Source organism: Eriocheir sinensis, chromosome 36 (assembly GCF_024679095.1).
Source record: "Eriocheir sinensis breed Jianghai 21 chromosome 36, ASM2467909v1, whole genome shotgun sequence".
In the NCBI taxonomy this organism is placed as follows: Eukaryota; Metazoa; Arthropoda; class Malacostraca; order Decapoda; family Varunidae; genus Eriocheir; species Eriocheir sinensis.
This window is the reverse complement of record NC_066544.1, coordinates 11,241,611-11,259,937: the sequence shown is the minus strand read 5'-3', so window position 1 is coordinate 11,259,937 and position 18,327 is coordinate 11,241,611. Positions and strand designations below refer to the sequence as shown.

At 40.7% G+C, this 18,327-nt stretch overlaps 1 protein-coding gene across 1 annotated transcript in view; it reads left to right on the top strand.

Moving 5' to 3' along the window:
• Positions 1 to 350: 350 nt before the first annotated feature.
• LOC127007798 (uncharacterized) overlaps positions 351 to 18,327 on the top strand; it is a 38,047-nt gene continuing 20,070 nt past the window's right edge. The window contains exon 1 of the mRNA XM_050879115.1: positions 351 to 490. The gene's annotated coding sequence lies outside the window, so the exon portion shown is untranslated. The remainder of the gene's footprint in view (positions 491 to 18,327) is intronic.

Below are 18,327 nucleotides of genomic sequence, written 5' to 3'. Positions count from 1 at the left end.
GTAACCTACCTGATTTGAAAGACGGGGTCATATCCACCATATTTGATGTCAGGCGGATTGCGAAGATGCCCGCATGATGGCAGCACCAGTGTAGAAGCGTTCCCAGATGTGCGATAATCATGCCAAGATACGATAATCAGATCAGCTACAGTAACGTCGATTTGTCCTTACCGATCACAACAAACCATCAATAATTAACGGTTTAAACAATAAGTATGATTAGGTATCGTTATTTGTGTGGGTGCGACAGTTTTGGGTCAGATATAAGTAAATGCTGTGTGGTGAGTACGATAATTTAGTAACGGTCCCTTCCCCTTGTCCTCCTCACCTCAGTTTAAACGATATCAGTGGCCAGCAGACACCGTGACCCGAGGATTTTATGTTTACCTGGCGCGATAGTGTTCTTAGTGCCGATTAAGTCTCACGCCAACTCTACACAGCTTCTCATGGTGTCAGCCCTGTGAGTACCTCCCCGCATGCAGAAATTAAGGTAAGGGATCCACCTCCAACGGGCTGCTTCACCTCAACACACACTCCGACAAGGACATATGTTAGGGTGAGTGCCTTGTTCTTTGGTTGGTTGACGCGGTGGTGTGCTTGGCTTTTGAGAGGGACGTGTGAGGTGAGTGGGAATCGTCGTGCTCGTGACAACTGATAGATCAAAATTCTTAAACGTATCGGGTTCCCATTACGACTATTTCCCAAGGTCTCAGATTAACATGGGTGACTCTTCCAATTCGAGGTGCAGATGTCGGGTTTAAGATTCGTTTTAGTACCGTGCCAGTATTTCATTACCTACTTTATGAAACATCACTAGCTCTTCATATATCTTTTCTACAAACGTTCAACAATCATGGAAACGCTTTCAAAATCCAGTTCAAGGACTATATTTTTTTTATTGTTGAAAATAGGGAATAAGCTAGTGAAGTTTCATAAGGTGGGTAATGAAATACTGGCACGGTACTAAAACGAATCTTTACCACTATCACTAGCATCACAAAACAGTTCATAAAAAAAAACCGGCAACTTCGAAGAGAGGCTTTTCCAACAGGCGAACAGAGGCGTTATTACGTTTAATAATATGGACACCTTCAATAGACGCCCTTCAAGCCTTACCCCAACACAGCAAGTTCTGACAAGGAGTATAATTATAGTTTCCTTGGGTACGAATAGACTAGCAATATTCAATCAGGCAGAAACAGGCGAGAAGGGTGGTTATATTCTCTCTCTCTCTCTCTCTCTCTCTAAGACGGAACTATTGCTATCCTGGTGCTGGGATCGACGACATAACTGCTGCTCTTGAGGAGATCTCCCCCCAGGCTACTAATGATTCACTGTTTGTTATTCACACAGGTACGAACGACGTCACCACGACCCGGTCTGAGGAACTCCTGGAGAAGTACCGTAGGCTCATCCAGCAGTATAAGACTAAATCCCCTAACATTTTGATTTCAGGAGTTCTACCACGGACTTGGGCGGAGAGCGACTTTTTCAGTAAGGCCTTCAGCCTAAACAACCGCTTACAGACTCTTTGTAGGGAGCTTGACGTGGAGTTCCTAAACGCATGGGACAATTTCTATGGACAAAATGAGCTCTTTCACAGGGACGGATTGCACCTTTCTCCCATCGGGGCAGCCAGACTCGGAAGGCTCCTCAACGAAGCAGTGCGTGTCATCCGAACAAAAAACGAGTCACGGCCACGTCCCTCCACCCCGCCCGTGTAAATAGACGCCGTGCATCACAACAAACCCGTAACCGTGATCCCGCAAGTACCACCACCTCTATTACCAAGCCTCTAGATAACTTAAAAATCCTTAGTTTCAATGCGCGTAGCCTAAGAAACAAATTTGATGAACTGAGATGTCTTGCTTTAACAGAAAATTTTGACATAATTGCTATAACTGAAACATTTATCGACACCACAAATATTGATTTAAGTTCCGAATACAACATAGATGGCTACAGACTCTTCAACAAAGATCGTGTAAACCGTAGAGGCGGTGGCGTCGCCCTTTATGTCAAAAGCTATTTGCAACCCACTGACAAAACACCGGAAACAGTAACGTTGAACATTTGTGCGAGTAAACATTGCAAAAGTCAACTTAAATATATCTGTCACCTACAGACCTCCCGGGCAATCACTGATGACGACCTTGAAATGTACAGCGTCTTAAGGCGTCACTATAACAGCGACTCACTGATATTAGGAGACTTTAACCTCCCCCATATCGACTGGGCGACACTGTCAGGTACAGAAGGCGAGTCACATAGAATGATCGAATTTCTAGAAGAAAATTATCTAAGCCAAATGGTTTCTGAGCCAACTCGACAAAATAATATACTCGACCTTGTTATAACGACCCAAGATAACCTAGTCAGTAGTGTCACGGTAGGAGAACACCTCGGTTCTTGCGATCATAAATTAGTGCGCGTCGACATTAAAGCTCAATCATCAGTGACTGAAAATAAAGTAAAGGTGCCCAATTTCAAAAGAGCTAACTTCGTAGAAATCCGACAAAAACTAACAGAAATACAACTATCAGATGACGGCAACGTAGAGGAAGCCTGGCTAAATCACTTACTCACTCAGCAGAACACATTCGTCCCCTTGTGCGAGAAGCGAATTAACACTAATAAAAGCCCACCGTGGTTTAATAGCGAAATTAAACAATCAGTTAATGAGAGAAAATTGTTTTACAGGTTAAAGAAAGAACAAAGCACGCCCGAAAACATTAGACTTTATAATGATGCCAGGCGACGAGTAAAAAGACTAGTAGGTCAGGCAAAGCGTAGATACGAAGAAAATATTGCAGCCAACTGTAAAATAATCCGAAATCTTTCTTCAGTTACATAAACAACAGAAAGGCGATCAAAAGTGGTATTGGACCTTTAACAAACAGCGACGGTGCACTAGTGACTGACAGCCAACACATTGCAAACCTCTTAAACAATTACTTTTCCTCGGTGTTTAATACTAACAGTCTTCCTCTCGCTACCACCAACACCAGTACTATTGTAAATCTCGAGCATGCATTGCCTAATTTTGAAATAACAACCGATGAAGTCCTTAAAGCTCTCCATTCACTTAAAACAAATAAAAGTCCTGGACCTGACAAAGTATATCCAACTCTGCTGAAAGAAACAAAGAGCGAAATACTCTCCTCCCTCACAACCGTATTCAATATGTCCTTGCGACAAGGCATCGTCCCTTCAGATTGGAAAAAGGCTAACGTGACACCGATTTTCAAGAAAGGAGACACAAAAGTACCAGGTAATTACAGGCCCATTAGTCTAACTTCGGTTGTAGGTAAGCTACTTGAGGGCATAATTAGAGACAAAATTGTGAATTACCTTGAAAGCCACTCATTGATTGGGGACTCACAACATGGCTTCCGAAACAAAAGATCCTGCCTATCAAACCTATTAACCTTTTATAACGACCTCTTCACTGTTTATGACGTAACCAAATCACTGGACGTAGTCTATCTTGATTTACAGAAAGCGTTTGATAAAGTCCCGCATCATAAATTACTTTACAAATTAAAGCAAATAGGTATTGACGGTCAAGTAAACCAATGGATCGCGAATTGGTTGAGCAACAGACAACAAAGAGTAGTGATTGACGGATTTAACTCAGAGTGGGCGCCTGTCACTAGTGGCGTCCCTCAGGGCTCGGTCCTTGGCCCGGTGCTCTTCATTATTTACATCAACGACGTGGATGTTGGACTCAATAACCGCATTAGTAAATTTGCAGACGACACAAAGATTGGCAACTCGGTTCTCACTGACGAAGACAGGCAAAGCCCAAGAGGATTTGCACAAAATTTCAGCTTGGTCGGATAGATGGGAGATGCCCTTTAACGTAGACAAGTGCCAGGTCCTTCAAGTTGGAACGAGGAATAAGAAGTTCGAATACGAAATGCGCGGCGTTAAACTCAAAAGCGTTCAATGCGTCAAAGACTTGGGGTCAAAATCGCGTCAAACCTCAAATTCTCACAGCAATGCATCGATGCAGCAAATAAAGCGAACAGAATGTTGGGCTTCATTAAAAGAAACTTTGTATTCAAGAATAAAGATGTAATACTGCTCTACAACAGTTTAGTCAGACCCCACTTGGAATATGCGGTACAGTTTTGGTCTCCCCACCAAGCAAAGGATATTGCTAAATTAGAAGGTGTTCAGCGTCGGGCAACGAAAATTATCCCTTCCTTGCGCAACAAATCCTACGAAGAAAGGCTTTCTACCCTTAACATGTTCTCTTGAGAAACGTCGCCTGAGGAAAACTGATCGAATGTTTTAAAATACTTAATGGTTTCACGAATGTAGACAGATCAACATTGTTTATGATCGATGACACTTTGCGCACGAGGAACAATGGCGTAAAACTCAGATGTAGACAAGTAAATTCAGACTGCACCAAATTTTTCTTCACCAACGTTGTAGTGCGAGAATGGAATAAGCTTCCACCGTCAGTGGTCCAGTGTAACACGATTGACTCCTTCAAAAATAAGCTCGACCGTCACTTCCTTCAACTTAATATCAACTAGAGTAGAAATGCAACGTTTTGGAGTCTTCTGATTAATGTAAAATCACTTAGGTTTAAGGACAGACCACCAAGTCTGGACCATGGGGTCTGTGTGGTCTGATTTTCTATGTAAATCTATGTCAATCTCTCTCTCTCTCTCTCTCTCTCTCTCTCTCTCTCTCTCTCTCTTTGTTGCCTTTCCAAGTAGACAAGGCTGCACTTTTTCCATTCTTTATGTCAAATACTAATTAATCACAGTTCTCTCTCTCTCTCTCTCTCTCTCTCTCTCTCTCTCTCTCTCTCTCTCTCAAATTAGATAACGCTTTTTATTCTTTTGTTTTACATTTGCATCTACTTCACATAACGTCTCTCTCTCTCTCTCTCTCTCTCTCTCTCTCTCTCTCTCTCTCTCTCTCTCTCTCTCTCTCAATTACATAATGCTTCTATTCTTTCGCTGAACATTTGCATCCAGGTACATTTAACAATTTTAAGTCGCATCTCTCTCTCTCTCTCTCTCTCTCTCTCTCTCTCGTCACTACAATAACACCATTAAAAAAAAAAAACTATTGCACGAGGGTCGGTGTGTTTTGCTCCCACAATGCGTACCCGAGCCCTTTGTCTGGGAGGGTGAAGGCTAGGCTATTATATGCTACGCTATTATATAAAAGGCCTGCGTATTGTGATGTTTAATGACTTATCAACAACTTTTATTATTTGTGAAGACCGTGTATTGTAAAACTTAATGAGCTATCAGAGACTATTTTTTCCAAGTATATTATTGTAAAGGTATAAAATTATGTTATATATAATTTCTTTTGGTGACTGCGTGTGTGTTTACGAATAAGTGTGATTGAGTGTATTTGATTTCATTTTAATACGAGTTTAAATTAATTAACTCTGTCGTTCGGGGAAACTAATGAATCTCTGTGAGTGTGTGTGTGTGTGTGTGTCATCAGAGATAAAGGGAGGGAGGGGAAGAGACTGAAAGCATGAGTCAAGAGGCTTATATTATTAATTCACGTTTATAAATCTGTTAATAATAGCTATCGCCCTGGTTAGCTGGATGATATTTGTAGTAAGTATTAGTAATGAGTCGGCCGGCAAATTAGGGATTATACTGTGTTTTTGCTTGTTAGTGTGTGAAGGGGGACGAGGGGGTTGGGAGTGATGACTGGTCCACACCCACACACACACCACGTCCTTTCAAAGATTCACCGAGATCTGGGGGGGGGGATCCTTCCTGTGAACACTACTATTAGCCTACTAATTATAATAATAATAATAACAATACTATTATTATTACTACTACTAAAAATAATAATAATAATAATAATGAAAGAAATAATACATAGATAAAAAACAAATAACGGAAATTGCGAACATTATCGTATTTGTATTTTTAAAAAAAAAAAAAAAAAAAAAAAAAAACGCACCAGGCGACGCCAGATGGATTTGGCTACTGTACTGTACCGTGTGTGTGTGTGTGTGTGTGGGTATATATATATATATATATATATATATATATATATATATATATATATATATATATATATATATCTCACCTGAAGCTGGATCCACCACTGCGCTTAACTAGCACGAAAGGACATCAATAACTAACCATTTTAACGAGAACTATTAATTAATCTAGTTATTGAGGCGCAGTAGACGGTTTATGGCTCGGAAATTGGTAAAATAATAGGCTAGGGGCGGAAATCTGGCAGACTGCATCCTCCAAGCAGCAGCCAGCCTCCTCACACCACCCTCACCTGGCCTACACTGCCCCATTCATCATATTTACCCTATTTTAATGTTATCCATCTTGTTTCATACCCCAAAGATAAATAGAGATAAGCAGTATAAAAGGCAACAGCAGATAGCTCCTCACACCACCCTCACTACACTGCCCCAATCATCATAGCCTATTTACCCTATTTTAAAACTATCCATTTTTTTATACCCCAAAGGCACATAACAGAGATGAGTAGTATATAAGGTAGATGAGAGAGAGAGAGAGAGAGAGAGAGAGAGAGAGAGACGAACGAAGCTTCATCCACTCCACGTGAAACTCAAGAGAATCAACTTTTAAATATTATGAAGTAAACAATCAACAAAACACCTCTCACACCTTACCATGATGTTCCTTGATGACTTAGACACACGCTCCGATCACGGGTACAAAGGGGACGGTGATTTAGCGGGTAACACACTGAATAATTAAACTACTTTCCCGTGCTCGTGTTTCCTTCCAGCTACCTCGCGCTAGGGCTGGGCACGATACGATTCCGGAATCGATTCCAGCGATTCCGCTTCAAGCTTCCAGGTATCGAGTGGTATGACTGGTATCGATACCTTGGCTTGACGATTCCACTAGCTTAATTTCTCCTGGCAATCTGGCAGACAATGGCATCGTGGAGGGAAAAACGGCATTTGATTGGTCGATACTCTGTGTCTGTGACGTCAGGCAAGTGTTGCCAGATGCGCGTGCCTCCGTCAGGCCCAGTACATAAATAAGGGTGGAGGACCCCAGGAGGAGCGACCCACGGCAGGGAGACGATACCAGAATCGTTTGGCAACTCCCGGCCGCGCGGGAGGCAGAACGATGGAAGCGATTCCGGAATCGATACCAGCGATTCCAACAGCCTCTGGAATCGGAATCGGCGATTCTCAAAAAAGCGATTCTTGCCCACCCCTACCTCGCGCCCCTCTCCACATTATCGAGTCCAACGTTCCCAGATTATCGTACTCAGGGCATTGTATTTTTCGGTTTCCCCACAACTATTGCAAAAGGAAAACACCAGTAATTAACTATTTCAACGATAACTATAAATAAATCTAACTATTGAGGTGGAGGAGACTGTTTTGAGGTCGGAAATCGGTAAATATAAGCGGCTGAGCACGACAATCTGGCAACGCTAAATTCGAGTTCTCATTCTATAGTCTCCTCTTCGTTCTCCAAATTGTCGTACTCGGAACTTCCCATATACATCAGTTTCTGCCCTAAAAGTTGTTATTATTTTTTCTTTTTACAGTAAAGGAAGCAGATCAAGGGCAGAAAAATATAATAATGATAAAAAAAAAAGCCAGCTAATCACTTCTCCTATAAAAAGAAGTATAGAGGATTGCCAAAACATCGTAAATACATCATTTTTTTACCCTTAAAGCTATTACCCACCTCCACAAATGACAGTATTCAATTAAACTCATCATCTAAAACTATTATCACCTTTCATTCTCTATACGAGTGGAGCGAACAAGTCAACGTTAGTAGGCTATCGTTTTTAAGATGCCAAAACGTCGCATATACATCATTTTCTACCCTTAAAGCCATCACCAACCTCCACAAATGACGATATTCAATTAAATTCATCATCTAAAACTTAATTATCACCTTCCATTCTCTATACGAGTGGAGCGAACAAGTCAACGTTAGTAGGCTATTGTTTTTAAGAGGAGAGGATCAGATCTCATTTGGCCACTCATCTACATTGATTACACATTTTGTTTTATATAGGGGCAGTGATTAAAGGGATTTTTTTTTTTAGTTCTTTGTTTGTGTGTTTTTGTCCTTGAGTTGCTTCCTTTGCTGTAAAATAAATAAAAATAAAAAAGCATTGTCGCGCATATGGGAACGCAGCTGCTCGGGATGTCAACAATGTGGAGGCGTGATTCTTCTTAACTTTTATTTCTTTCAGTGTTTGCTTTTCCCTCGGCGTCAGGTGTATGCAAGTAGTCTTGTTTAGTTAAGAGAAAGTACGTGGCTTTCCAGGAATCGGGAATGTGGAATGGAAGGGATATTGTTGTTGTTGGGATTATTATTCATAACACCTTTGAGAGTTTCATATGAGTACGAGTCCATCCCCTACCTCTCCTGGGGGGGGGGGGTCTTTTTTTGTGTGTGTTTACTCCGTTTTTCTTTCTTTATTTATAATTAATTTAGAATTATTTAAACTATACGGTTCCTAAGTAAATGTACGTTCTTGCCGAGATATTTAGGCGACTAGGCTATGTAGCTTTTATTTCTGAACGCCTATCTGCTTCACGTGCCGTTCACTTCCACACGTTTATATATATATATGTTTATATATATATATATATATATATATATATATATATATATATATATAGGTATATATATATATTTTTTTTTTTAAGTTAGCTCTTCTTTCTTGTTCACTCACTGTTATGTTATTAGAGAATGTTTGTCTTTGGTTTGTATTGGAATGGACACGTTTCCGGTCAACATATTTATTTCAATTTCTGTCTGTACGGATAAAATAAGCCCTAAATTCAGCAATGGTACTATTTTTTTCTTCATGTAAAATAGTAAATGTGATATAAAATATGGATTAAAGTTGATGAAAAATCACGTGACTTGGAAACGGGTGCTGATTGGTCGTGACGTCACTAGGTACGTCGGGAGGTCATCAACTTTGTGTTTCTCCGAGATTTCGTGTTGTGGTGTATGTTTCTAGTGGCAAGCAATGCCTGGAGACGTAACCCTCAGTCGTTGGTGCTTCGTGCCAGTGTGCAAGACAAAAGTACTCCACGTAAGATATTTCTATCTGTGCTAGTGAATCCTGCAATAATTGTCTTTAGTTTCCCCTCATGAACTCAACTATTCTCTGATTATAAAATATTGGTCTGCATTCGTTTTCTTTTTATTCATCTTCAGGCATTGATTCTCTCTATCTGACGTTAGGCTTGTTAAATTTCCAAAATACAAATATAAATTCAACCTTGATTTTTCTCTATAGTTCCCCCTGCAGAGCAGAGACGAATCGGTTGATTTCACTCCCATTTTAATAACATAACACATTTCCAACACTCTTTAGGTGTTCTGTAAGCACCTATAACATACCTGTTAGGCGCAGTTTGGAGCTGGAGTGGCCATAGCTGATAAAAAAACAATGGACACAACACTGGTACTGTCGTCTGCTGTACTCCGCTTCAGCCTGATGACGTCACGAGCTAATGGTGGCTTCTCTCCGTGAGATGAGAAGAATTTGAGATATCTCTCCAATATCCAGTCAACTAGAGGTTTATAGGACGTAATATGTGCACTACGTTATCATTGGTACGTGGCACAGTGCATTTCTAGGCTCTTCCTACAACCGGAAACATGTCCATTCTCGATTTTTTTTTTTTTTTTTCATGCATATTCACATGTTCTCTTCAATTCCATACATTTCTGACTCGAATAATTACATCTATTTATTCTGCTGCTTGAGAAATTGATGCCGATGATTATATGATAATATATATATATATATATATATATATATATATATATATATATATATATATATATATATATATATATATATATATATATATATATGTATGTATGTATGTATGTATGTATGTATGTATAGCCTAGACTCCCTAGAGCCTTAGACCTTTTATTTTGTGACCAGCCGTTACTTTTTCTGTTACTTTTTTGTTACTTTATCTCATCTTCATTTGGTCTTTGCCTGCGCCATCATCTGTCTCCCAAACTCCTCTTTTTGCTGGAAATTCACACAGCTGCTCAGGTATTGTTGTTGTTGTTGTTGTTGTTCACCCAATGACATTAAAAACTTCATGAATTATGGTCTCAAGTCAATAAACATTTGATTATGGCGAAGGACTCATTATAATATTCTAAATAGAGTACATGCTGCATTTACTGTTGAAATTATGGATTATCATTTGGGATGAAGTCATTATTGCAAATTAGCGATGAAATCATAATTGTACATTGGTGATTAAATTAATATTATTAGATTAAGTGACCATTAAGTGGTGCATAACAATTCTGCATCAAGCCGACACAAAAATGGGATCAAAGTGATGGTGGTGAGCTAATTAAGAGCTTGGAAACACGTATAACACATGAAATGGACGGAATGTACACCCCGAGCAAAGACAACATGCATATAATTATTTGATAGAACACGTAAAAGTAGTGTAATGAGAGAAAATCACCTGGAATACCCTCACCTGGTCTAGCTTCTCAGGTGAATGCATGGGTGAGAGGTTAATTAAAAGAAGGGGCAGGAGGAAGGAGGAAGCGATAGGTGCTATATGATAATTGCATTTAAAATGAGATAACAGTGACTCAGATTATATAAAACGCTAGTTTGGAAATGGTTTAGGAATAGAAATGCATAATAGGAACGGGGCAGGTTTTTTTTATTATTCTCCGTATAGTTCCTCCTCCCTTCACCTATGTAGGCTACCTGTGTTTTAGTGACATTTGAGTAGTAGGAAGGATGCTGACTTGTAGTAGGTGGTGGTGGTGGTGGTTATCCCTCCTCAGTGTCTTCCCTTCGTAATAATATATATGGAAGGAATGTAATAGCCTTCTCTCAATTCATTTTTATACTGAAAAGTACGTCAGAGTAGGTGGCAAAACTATCACTCTCTCTCTCTCTCTCTCTCTCTCTCTCTCTCTCTCTCTCTCTCTCTCTCTCTCTCTCTCTCTCTCTCTCTCTCTCTCTCTCTCTCTCTCTCTCTCTCTCTCTCTCTCTCTCTCTCTCTCTCTCTCTCTCTCTCTCTCTCTCTCTCTCTCTCTCCCCCCTATCTCTTCTTTGATTTTGTTTCCCTCTTTCGCAGATACATTTTCTTCTCGACAAATTAAAAGAAAACGTACTTTTATGGGAAACTAATATAAATCACAAAAAATATGCACGAAGGACAAATAAATATAAATGAAATGAAATAGAAAAGGAACGACTGAAGTAAATAAGCTCCGGTAAATTGAGAAGATCAGACCACCAGAAATAGGTAAGATATATATAACAAAGAGACATTAATTTACACTCAGTACTTGTTTCGTATCTTTGTGTTCGTAAAATTAGGCTACACGATGGAGCTTGTGAGATCAGTCGTACCTGCCCCTTTGATACCTTTGAAGATACCGCTTGTTAATGGCATAGTTGAGTTAGGTTTTCGGTCAGTCTAGTCACCGTTAGTCCCTCTCTTCTCTCTCCACATGCCACAGCTGTAGCCACTTGCATATTCCTTGGGAGAGAATAAGAAAAACAGTGTTACCATATGCTTCTTATATCCCAGCACCAACACCCACACACTCACGATATAGCCAGTAGAAGATGATAAACTAACTCATCTCTTATTAGTGAGAGGGATTTAGTTTGCATCATTGCCGTAAGCATACATATTCATTCATTGGTTATAGGTATTAATTTTGGATGACTATTGGTTACACATGAACATTATTATTAAGCTTAACTTCTCCGATTCTTCTACATCTTATACCTCACGAGTAGACTTTCCCTGCGTACTTTTTATTTACATATATATAATTTACATGATAGAGGTAAACATAGATAAAGATATACATAGAAATAGAAATATGCTTTGCGATAGAAATATATATAAGCAGGAACGTGCATAAACACTAAGTCTATATACACCAAGTCAAGTCATACGCAGGTTTGAGGGAGGAGACACGGCCGAGGCGTGGTTTATGCGTGACTGCTTGGGAGCAAACCAGAGAAAAAAAAAAAAACATTTAGAGAAAACGAGAAAAGACTACTAATTTAAATCAATCACTTCTCACCACACCCCACTTACACCCCACACACCCGCTTGTAGGCGATTATTAATTATAGTCACGCAATAAGACATTTTAGTTTTTTTTTTTTTCGTGGCTGGCTTGAAGCGCTGTGAAAGAAAGGAATGCACATCCACACATCAGCACAGTTTTGAAGTTTTTGACTTTTGACTTCATGACTTATAGACATTAGACTAAACACACTTCCGTTAGTTCGTCCGTCCGTACGCAGAAGGTCCTGCAGAAGGTCATGCTGTCATTGTCAGCACCGTTGTCGTACGCTACCGGTTTTTGACGCCTAACCATTGCCAAGAGACAACAGGATCCAACTCTTTTAACGATAACTATAAATGAGTCTTGTTATTGGGGCCCAGAAGACAGTTTTGGGGCAGGAAGTCGGGAAATATAAACGACTGAGTACGACAATCTGGCACTGTTGGTTGGAGTCCCGTGTGTCCAGTCTTCACGCATCCCTGCAGTAACGAGCAACACGCGGCCACAAGAATAATTATACCTTGCCCAGTAACGCAGAAAGAGGAAGAGGAGGAGGAGGAGGAAAGAGGTAGAAGAGGACGGACGAAAGGGAGAAGGTAGAGGAGGAATGAAAAGAAGGAAGAGGAGGATAATAGGGAAGGAGAAGAGAGGGGAAAGTACGAGGAGGGACGAAAATGAGTATGAAGATGAGGATAGGGAAGGAGAAAAGAGTAGGGGGATAGAGAAGTAAAAGGACGAGAAGGGGGGAGGAAGAGGAGGATAGAGGAGGATGAAGGAGAAGAACAAGAAGGATTAGGAGGAGGAGAAAGCAGGATAAGAACAACGAGGAGGAAGAAGTGTGGAGAATGAAGAAAGGGAAAGACGATAAAGAGGAGAAGAATGAAGGAGTACAAAGGAGGAGGAGAAGAACACGAAGAAGGAGGAGGAAGAGAAAGAAGGAAGGAAGGAGAGTAGGAGGAAAGGAAGAGTTTTATCCTTCCTCCCATGCTCATGAGGGAAAGCAAAACCTGTAATTACAGAGAGAGAGAGAGAGAGAGAGAGAGAGAGAGAGAGAGAGAGAGAGAGAGAGAGAGAGAGAGAGAGAGAGAGAGAGAGACTCTTAGGTCCCTATTTTTAGTCACCTCTTCATTAGGTTACTTTAAGATGCTGGTGGTGGTGGTAGTGATGGTGGTGGTGGTGGTGGTGGTGAGTTGTGGTCACCGTTGTGGCACGTGTAGCATGGCAGGAGGAGAAAAAGAAAGAGGAACACAAAGAAACACAAAGGAAGAACAAACAACAACAGACCTGATGGTCCTTACGAGGCTGTTTGTGACAAGCTACACTTACTATCTAATCAAAGGTGGAAAATGAAGGACACCAAAGGCGAAGGCTCCTCCCCACCAGCCAAAGCTGGCAGGAAAGGAAAAAGAACCATGCAGCATGGAAAAACTGCATGGAAATTATGTAGGAAAGAGGAAAGAACTACCATTACTGCTACCACTAACCGGGCGATAAAAACGGACAAGGATACCAGTATTCGAAAGAGCTTAACGTTATTACGACAATGAGTAATATCTTAGTTGCTGGTTGCATTCAAAATACTTGTCTAATCTATTCTTGAAGGCCGTAACTGTTGTACTATCAATGATATCACAGGGCAGAGAGTTCCAAACATTAACGACTCGATTGAAGAAGTGTTTGGCTTCGTGCGATGAGAATATTTTGCCACTTATCTTGAAAGTGTGATTTCTTCTTGTTCTATTTGATCGGTCAATTGTAAAGAAATCTTCCGCATTAATATCACTGAATCCTTTAAACATTTCAAACACTTCTATTAGATCGCCTCGCATTCTTCGTTTTGATAGGCTGAATAAATCTATTTCTTTAACTCTTTGTTCATAAGATTTTTTTTTTTTACCTCGGTATCATTTTTGTTACTCTCCGTTGAACCCGTTCTAACTTTTCTGTAATAGTGAGACCAAAGCTGTACAAAGGACTCCAGATGAGGAGGAGGAGAAAGAGGAGGAGGAGGAGGAGTGAATAAATAGATCAGAAGAGGACAGAAAAAATAATGAGTGAGAAATGAAAAGAAAAACAAGATGAAGAAATTAAGGAGGAGAATAATGATGATGATGATAATAATGATGATGATAATAATAATAATAATAAAAATAATAATGAACTCTCTCTCTCTCTCTCTCTCTCTCTCTCTCTCTCTCTCTCTCTCTCTCTCTCTCTCTCTCTCTCCCTCTCCCTCCCTCCCTCCCGGCACGTACAGAGCAAAGCTTTTGTTTTGGCTCCTAAATGGCTTCCTCAATCTCCTGGACACAGCTCGCGGGCGTCTCCCACTCGCTGGATGATTGCTGGACACCTCGACGCTACTACTGCCCTGCCTTGTGTTGTGTTGTGTTCCCGCCCCCCGCTCACCGCCCCCTTCGCCTCCTCCTCCTCCTCTGATTCTGTTTTGTCCTGCTTCTCCATCAGTTTCATCTCGTCCTCCTCCTCCCTCTCTTCCTCGTCCTTCTTCTTCATCTATTCCTCCTCCTCCTCCTCCTCCTGCTGTTGCTGCTCCTCCAACCCTTCCTCCTTCTCCATTTCTCATCCTTTTAGTGTTTCTTATCCTTCCAACGATTCTCCTCCATCTCCTCCTCCTCCATCTAGTTCTCCTTCTCCATTTCTCATCCTTTTAGTGTTTCTTATCCTTCCAACGATTCTCCTCCTCCTCTCCTCCTCCTCCTCCTCCTCTCCTCCTCTATCTCCAATATCCCCCCCCCCTCGCCCCCGCCACTCTCGCATCCTTCCCCCGTAGTGAACAACAGATAACAAAACAAGACTCACCGCTTTCCTCTTTCCCTCGCCTCTAGAGCGTGTTTACTTCCTTTCACCGCGGAGAGAAAGATCTTTTTTTCTTTCATTTTCCTTATTTTTATTTTCTTGGTTTATTTATTTTTTATTATTATTTTTTTAGACATTTTTTTCGCTAACTTCTTCCCCCTTGTTGCTTTGTGTTGTGTTGATTGGTTATTGTGTATATCTAGTAATGATTAGGTACGTTATAGTTAGCGTAATTGTATGGTCATTGTTAATTATGTAGTTGTGTTGTAATGGATGGTCACGTGGTTACGTTAACATTCTGCCCATATATTTTTTCACTTTTTTTTTTTTTTTGGGGGGGGGGGGCTTTACTTTAAGATCTATTTTTTATGACTAACTTTTTGCCTCAGGAGACAACTCAAGAGCAATTAAACCCAAAAAAAAAAAATCAACAAAAAAGACTTACATTAACCTTTTTGCCCATGTATATTTTTAACTTTTTTTTTTATAACTTTTTTTATCGTTAACTTTCCGCTCCTGATATATATTTCTTTTACGATTGGTTATGTGTAGTCCTAATCAGTTATGTTGTCATGTTGTTGCGTGTTTATGATCATCTATGTAGTTATGTAGTGAATGCCTGACTGACTGACTAACTGGCTGACTGACTGACTAACTGGGTGACTGACTAACTGGCTGACTGACTGACTAACTGGCTGACTGACTGACTAACTGGGTGACTGACTGACTAACTGGCTGACTGACTGACTAACTGGGTGACTGACTAACTGGCTGACTGACTGACTAACTGGCTGACTGACTGACTAACTGGGTGGCTGACTAACTGGCTGACTGACTGACCTCTCCTCCCGAAATTGATCTCTCTTTTGGCCACTTATCTACGTATACTCCCTTCTATAGGCTTCCTTTTTTCCTCTCTCATTATCTTTGACCTTGAGCTTCTTCCCTTGCAGTAAAAAAAAAAGCTAAGTAGTTATGTAGTAATGGCTGGTTATATATATCTAGTCTACTTAAACTGTTTGTCAATGTATATTTTTTTTTCTGAGGGTAGTTAAGCAGCATCCATCTCCTTCACCTTCATCATCTACGCCGCCGCTGATAGTTAAAAAAAAAAAAAAGACATACTAGTGGGGCTGATATGTGACAAATATCAAGAAAGATGTTCGCATCTGGCAGGAAGCATGAAAATTGCTATATTAAGGTTTAAATGTATGCTGATTCCGACTAGATCTGGTGCCATTTGATTGGATCAAAGTAACCTGCTCAAATTTGAGCTTTTTGGTGAAGGGGGTCTTTTTCCACTTTGTATCGATTTCCGACTGTTTCTATGACGTAGCTGCAGTTGCTTCTAGATCTGTCATCTTATTCTGGTTACAGATATCATTTAGCAGCATACATTACTGACAAGAACATGCCTCTAAAACGTTGTATGGCTTTCATTTTGTCCGATATATTTCACCATCACAGGACCGTCAACCTGGTATCACCAGTCGGCTCTGAAACGTTGGATGGTAGGAAACCCTTTCTTGGATGACAGTAGTGACTTGGATGCATTGGACACAAAACTTATAATGTCTGAGACAGTGGTGAATAACATGCAAGCAGCAGAACAACTCGGAAAAACACAATATGAAGCGTTCAGAGACGAGAGAATATCTGGATCTTCCAAACCATTCTATGACCCCATTCAGAAGAACAACTTGACACTGTTCAAATCGGGCAAAATGAAGACTTCACAAAAGAGCAGCAAAGCTGCTGCCATGAAGAGCGATGTTCAGCTCTTCTCAAGGTTGTACATCTCATGCCAGTCTCGAGATGGAGACCTTGACTCGTTCTTCGAACACGAGAACCATCCGTGGCCACCATCACTCGCTGAGAACAACACGATGCGCCATGCGAGCAAAGCCGATCTGATGGACTGTCTTGAGGCATTGGCACCACGACCAGTCGATGCACCTGAGGTTGATGTTACAATTATTGATGGAGCAGCTTTAATGTACATTTTGGATCCCAAACAGTCCAATAAAGTCGTCCGAACATTTGGTGAATTGATCTTCCTCCCTACATCTTAACGAAGCTACAGTCTGTGATCCGGTTGGATGTAGTATGGGATGTTTACAAGGACTTGAAGTCGTGTACTCGAGAACTACGTGGTACGGGTGAACCTCTCAGAGTTGCTGCCAGCACACGACTACCGCAGAACTGGAAAACGTTCCTCCGGGTGACTCCAACAAAACAGGGCTATTCAAATTCCTCGCGAGTGAGTTAGCATCATGCCACCTACCAGAGGGTAAACTTGTCCCCACAACCTGCACATGGATGTACATGGACTAACCCCATGTACACAAGATGAAACAGATGGTATGCATCTCATGCATATCAACAAGGTCAACATCCTTAAGGACTATGGTTGTGGGTCGCATTTGGTCATGGGAAACACTTCCGGTACATAGCTGCACACAGCATTGCAGATGAGCTGGACGATGAGTCTTGTCAAGGGTTGCTGTTTCTACGCTATCTCAGGTTGTGACACAGTGTCAGCATTTTGTGGAATAGGCAAAAAGACTGGAACATCGGACGTCTTCAAATCACTGTTCAGTTGTGATGCTGATTTGGTCACGTTGGAGCGATTCGTTGTACTGCTCTACCAGCGTACGTCACCACTTGATGCAACATGCTAAACGTGCAGCATTCCAAGCCATGTGTGTGGGGTCAATCACTGGTCGCAAATGTCATAACCCCTCTTGTCGCGAACTTGTCAAATGTGCCTGCAAAAGTAACTGCACGGGCAGGTGCAAGTGTTATAAATCAAACTTGCCCTGTACACAGTTGTGTGCATGTGGCGGACAGTGTATTAGACATTGAACATGTTGAATGGACATTGAGGATCGTATATTCATATGACAGTGGTTTGATTTGCGTTGCATTGTTTGTGAAATAAAAAGTTTATGCTACATCAATAACGGTCCATACCTTACACATATTATCTCAACTGGCATTTACACTAGCAATATTTTGAGACATAGTACCATATTTAATGAGTAGGAAATAGATTTTCATTAATGGTGACACTAATTTTCATATTAGCATAGCACATACACATTCAATCATCCAAACAATAGTTTTATAGTGATCTGTGACCATCAAAACATGGGTATAGACACCTCATTTGTGCGATTATCTGTAGTATTCGCCGAGATATGGCAGAAAATAGATATTTCGGCAATGGCCGCATTAATTTGCATATTTGAGCAGGTTCCGTTGCTCCAATCAATTGGCACCAGATCTAATCAGACTTGGCATACCCTAAAACCCTTATATACCAATTTTCATGCTTCCTGCCAGATGTGAACATCTTTTTCACATATCAGCCCCACTATACAGGTGGAGAAGGTGAAGGATGTGTTTTAAAAGTTAGTTTGTTTTAGTATATGTGAAT